We start from the raw sequence: 5,566 nt of genomic DNA, 5'->3' as shown, positions 1-5,566 counted from the left end.
CGATGAAGCTGATTCAGGAACTGAAAGAATCGCAGCCTACCGGAACCCTTTGGGGGAACGCGTATGAGAAAGATGCCTGCCAGACCGGGATGCGAGGCACAGGCTGGCCAGGGTGTATTTATCTGAGATGATCGAGGCAGAAGGTCCTCCGGGCCCAAAATGCTTTGGCCCACGAATCATGAAAGAAGAACCACCGGTTCGCAACTTCCAGTTGCCCCGTGACACAAAAACATATGATGGCACCACTAAGCCGGAAGACTGGCTTGCGGATTACGTGACCGCAGTATACGTCGCTGGTGGCGGAAGAACCGTAGCAGGTGGAGGAAACCGGCGTTGGGCCGTGAGAATTGTACCGTCTTTTCTGGTAGGACCGGCACGCATCTGGCTTAACAATTTACCAGCAGGAAGCATAAATGGCTAGCTAGACTTTGAGGAAGCTTTCGTGAGCAACTTCAGCAGTACGTACTGGAGGCCAGACAGGCCGCAGCAGCTCACCTTGTGCGTGCAGCGCTCTAATGAAACATACCGGGATTACCTGACCCGGTGGAACTCCACAAGAAACTCCTGTGAAGGAGTGATCGAGGCACATGCCATTGCTTGGTTTTGCAATGGGTGCAGAAGAGGTTCACCGCTGTGGCAAAAGCTGTAGAGGAACATGCCGATAACGTTGGTTGAAATGATACGTGTGGCAGATAGCTACGCATTAGGAGACCCAATGCAGCCAGCGGTTCAAGCCGAACTGGCGCAAACAAGCCAACCGCGCCAAGATCAATACCGGGATAACCGGCACAACAAAAGAAGGGAAGATTTTCCGGATCGAAGATATGGTCCACAGCAAGTGGCCGCGGTGCAAGATAATTTCGGCGCTAGCGGAAGCCAGAGGGCAAAAACCGGATCGCAGCCATGGGCGGGTCCTAAAAAACAGTGGGTTGTAAAGAAACCGTGGCAAAATGATGAGAGGTACACCATGGAATCCGCTATGGATCAACCGTGCCGGTGGCACACACCAAATCCCGCAAGGCCTGCGAACCATTTGACAAAGGATTGCACTTGGACCAAAAGATTGATGGAAAGAGTCATGATGAAAAATGCGAGGGACCAAAATACCGGAAGACTACCACCACCACCACCGCTTACCGGAGCAAATGCTCTACCGGTGCAACCTCAGCCGAACCGGCAGCAGAAACAACAACTTCATCAGGTGGAAGATGGCAATGGCCAACCACCACCGCCGGCACCTTTGGGCCGGAACGTTTACAAGGATCCGCACCTTTGATGTGTTGTGTTCGTTACTGAGCCAACAGACAGGCAGAGCATGCATCGCCGTTCCATGGAAGTGAATGCGGTTATGCCGGCAATACCGAAATACATGATGTGGTCTGGTCAGGAAATTACCTGGTCGTTTAAAGATCACCCAAAGATAATGCCAAACCCGGGTGGCTACGCTCTTGTCGTGGACCCTATCATGCATGGGCCAACGACTCGAGTCCGGTTCAACAAGGTGCTGATAGACAATGGTAGCAGCATAAACATTATGTACCGGCACACTATGCACACGCTGGGGATAACAGAGAATATGCTACAGCCAACTCACACAACTTTCCACGGAATCGTTCCGAGTCTATCATGTTCGCCCATGGGAAAAGTCCGGGTGGATGTGTCATTTGGAGGACGAGATAATTGTCGGGTTGAAAACCTTTTGTTCGAGGTGGTGGACCTGGACAGTCCTTACCATGCACTGTTGGGAAGACCGGCATTGGCGGCATTCATGGCCTCAACTCATACGGCATATCTCAAGATGAAGATGCCGGCACCTCGTGGACCCTTAACTGTGGTGGGAAATTATAAGATCTCACTGGAAACCGCTTCCGCCGGATCAAACCTGGCTGAGTCGCTGGTGATTGCAGAGGAAAAAAGAAGGATACAAACCGCAGTTGCGCTGGCTCAGTCCTCACAGTTAAGTTTAGCGAAAATGAGTGGCAACTTGGGCACGCCGACATTTAAGCCAACCAAGGAGACAAAGGACATCGTGCTGGACCCGGCATACCCTGAGCGCACCGTTCGTATCAGTGCTGGCCTGAGTGAGGCATAGGAAAGCGCGCTTGTCAACTTCCTCCCTGAGAATCGGAATGTCTTTGCCTGGTCTACTGATGACTTGGCAGGTGTTCCGAGGGAGTTGGTTGAGCACTCTCTGAATGACCGGAAGGACGCAAGGCCGGTAAGATAGCCCTTACGTCGATTCGCTGAAGACAGGAGAAAAATTGTTGGAGAAGAAGTAACAAAGTTACTGGTTGCCGGTTTCATCGTGGAGGTACTGCATACTGAGTGGCTAGCTAATCCGGTGTTAGTCGAAAAGAAAAAAGAGGAAGACCCCAAAGCTCCAAAGGTGTGGCGCATGTGCATCGACTACACCAACCTGAACAAGGCTTGCCCGAAAGATCTTTTCCCCTTACCCCGGATTGATCAAGTGATCGATTCTACTGCTGGTTGTGAGCTGTTGTCCTTTCTGGATGCTTATTCCGGTTTCCACCAGATTCCCCTGAAAAAGGAAGATCAAATAAAAACTGCGGTCATTTCCCCGCACGGGGCTTATTGCTATGTCACTATGCCTTTCGGTTTGCGCAACGCTGGTGCAATGTACCAGCGCTGTATGCAAAAGTGTCTGTTTCATCAAATTGGAAATAATGTGCAAGTCTATGTGGACGATGTCGTGATAAAAAATAAGGTAAAAGAAACCTTGATCGATGATCTGAGGCAAACATTTGACAACTTGAGGAGGTTCCGGATGAAGCTCAATCCGGCAAAATGCACCTTCGGTGTTCCTGCTGGCAAACTGCTTGGCTTTCTCGTATCAAGCCGGGGTATTGAGGTTAATCCGGTAAAAATCCGGGCCATTGAAAGAATGACTATATCGCAAGATCTCAAAGATGTGCAAAAGTTTACCGGAAGCTTGGCATCGCTAAGCCGGTTCATAAGAAGGTTGGGAGAAAAGGCTCTGCCACTCTATGCTTTGATGAAAAAATCTGATACCTTCGTCTGGACCCCTCAGGCAGACGTGGCGTTTAGAGATCTGAAAACGATGCTGGCAACTGCGCCGGTATTAGCTTCGCCTCTAGAAAGGGAGCCCATGCTGTTGTACATAGCAGCAACAAACCGGGTCGTGAGTGTTGTGGTTGTGGTAGAAAGAGAAGACGAGGGAAAAACCATGCAGAGACCGGTATACTACCTGAGCGAGGTGCCCTCCCTCTCAAAACAAAACTACCCTCACTTCCAGAAAATGACCTACGGCGTGTTTATGGCCGCCACGAAGCTCAAGCACTATTTTGAAGAGCACCCCATGAAAGTGGTGACTGAGGCACCCATTTCAGATATCATGTGCAACAAGGATGCTAGCGGCAGGATTACCAAATGGGCAATTCAGCTATCACCCTATGTACCGGTGTACGAAAGAAGAGATGCCATAAAATCACAAGCCTTGGCCGATTTTCTAGTCGATTGGGCGGAAATGCAGTACAAACCGCCGGAACAAAAGATAGAATACTGGAAGATGCACTTTGACGGATCCAAGCTCAAAGAGGGACTGGGTGCCGGTGTGGTTCTTACTTCACCTAAGGGAGATCATCTACGGTATGTTCTGCAAGTGCATTTCAGAGCATCGAACAATGTTGCTGAATACGAGGCTCTAATCCATGGGCTAAAGGTCGCAAAAGAAATCGGTGCACACCGGATCATTTGCTACGGTGACTCAAATCTTGTGGTGCAGCAATGTTCCAGAGATTGTGACGCAAAGGATGCCAACATGGCCTCATACCAGTTCCATGTACAAAAAATTGCTGGATTCTTCGAAGGTTGTGAGTTTCACCATGTGCCGCGAGCGGAAAATGAAGCCGCGGATATGCGCTCTCTAAGTTGGGCTCCTCCAGGCAGGAAATTCCTCCCGGAATAGCTTTGGCTCACCTAAGGGTGCCATCGATCAAACCAAGTCCGGAGTCTGAATCAATTTTCGTACCGGAGTCACATGTTGTCCCAATGGACATTGACGAGGGGAACCCGGGGACTGTTCCAGTAAACCCGGAGACTGTGGGATCCAAGCCGGAAGAAGCCATGCTGGTGGACAGTATGGAGATAGACGTACCGGTGTTTCTGGTTCGAGAAGCACCAACTTGGGTTGAACCTATTAAGGAATTCCTGATCAACGACACTCTGCCGGTTGATGAAAATGAATCAAGAAGGATCCAAAGGAGGTCCAAGGCCTATACTATCATCAACGGCGAGGTGTACAAAAGGAGTGTTACCGGAGTCCTCCAAAGGTGTGTGGAACCGGAAGAGGGAAAAGAAATGCTGGAGGAAATTCACCAAGGAGAATGCGGGCACCACGCTTCATCAAGGGCGCTGGTGGCAAAAGTGTTCCGGCATGGGTTCTACTGGCCCACGGCACTGGAAAATGCTGAGGATTTGGTACGGAAATGCAACGGGTGCCAGAGGTACGCCAAGCAAAACCATACCCCAGCATCCGGTCTGAAAACTATACCGTTAACTTGGCCATTCGCTGTTTGGTGCCTTGACATGGTTGGCCCATTCAAAACCGCAAGGGGAAGCATGACTCATATCCTAGTGATGGTAGATAAATTCACCAAGTGGCTGGAAGTGAAACCTATCGCAAAGTGTGATGGGCATACGGCGGTGAAGTTCTTGAAAGAGGTTATCTTGCGGTATGGATACCCGCATAGCATTATCACTGACAATGGGACAACATCCGGTTGGATCTGTGTTCAGTGGCACACCCGCAAGGCAATGGCCAAGTGAAAAGAACCAATGCTTTGGTGCTTTCCGGTATCAAACCAAGAGTCATTGAACCGCATGAAAAGACACCGGGATGCTGGCTCGATGATCTACCGTTAGTGCTGTGGAGCATAAGAACAACGCCGAACCGGTCTACCGGATACACTCCATTCTTCATGATTTATGGGGCAGAAGTCGTGATACCTACCGACATTATCCATGATTCACCAAGGGTTCAGCTCTATACCGAAGAAGAGGTAAAAGAGGCCCGAGAAAATGATGTGGACCTGCTCGAGTAAGCAAGAGAGATGGCTTTGGCAAGAACGGCCATATACCAGCAGAACCTCAGACGCTCTCATAGCCGGGAGGTTAACCCGAGAGTGTTCCGGGAAGGGGACCTGTTGTTGCCTAATCAATGGTGCCTCGGAGGAGGGATCCTCACGAGGGGGAGAAGAAGTTGGGGCCATAGGGTGGAGTGCACACGGGACGGTGGTACGCGATTTACCCAGCTTCAGAACACCTGCATGATGACAGGGCCTATTGCTGCTTGTCTGGAATTATCTGGGCGCTTTCGCGTTGTTACAATGAGTTGTGGTTGTGCTCGTGATCGTGCCTGTAGGGCTCCCGGGATCCGGCTTATAAAGGCGCACGGATCTAGGGTTTGCATGGAGAGTCCTAGCCGGAATACAAGTTTCCTAACTACGGTTCAATATCTTGCCGTGTACGTCAAGGATCCGCCTTCCATCAGGACCGTGCTGGATCCGGATACTTCATGGGCCTTCAC

Source organism: Lolium rigidum, chromosome 3 (genome assembly GCF_022539505.1).
Source record: "Lolium rigidum isolate FL_2022 chromosome 3, APGP_CSIRO_Lrig_0.1, whole genome shotgun sequence".
Classification (NCBI taxonomy): Eukaryota; Viridiplantae; Streptophyta; class Magnoliopsida; order Poales; family Poaceae; genus Lolium; species Lolium rigidum.
The sequence above is the reverse complement of the archived record's forward strand: the minus strand, read 5'-3'. Positions refer to the sequence as shown.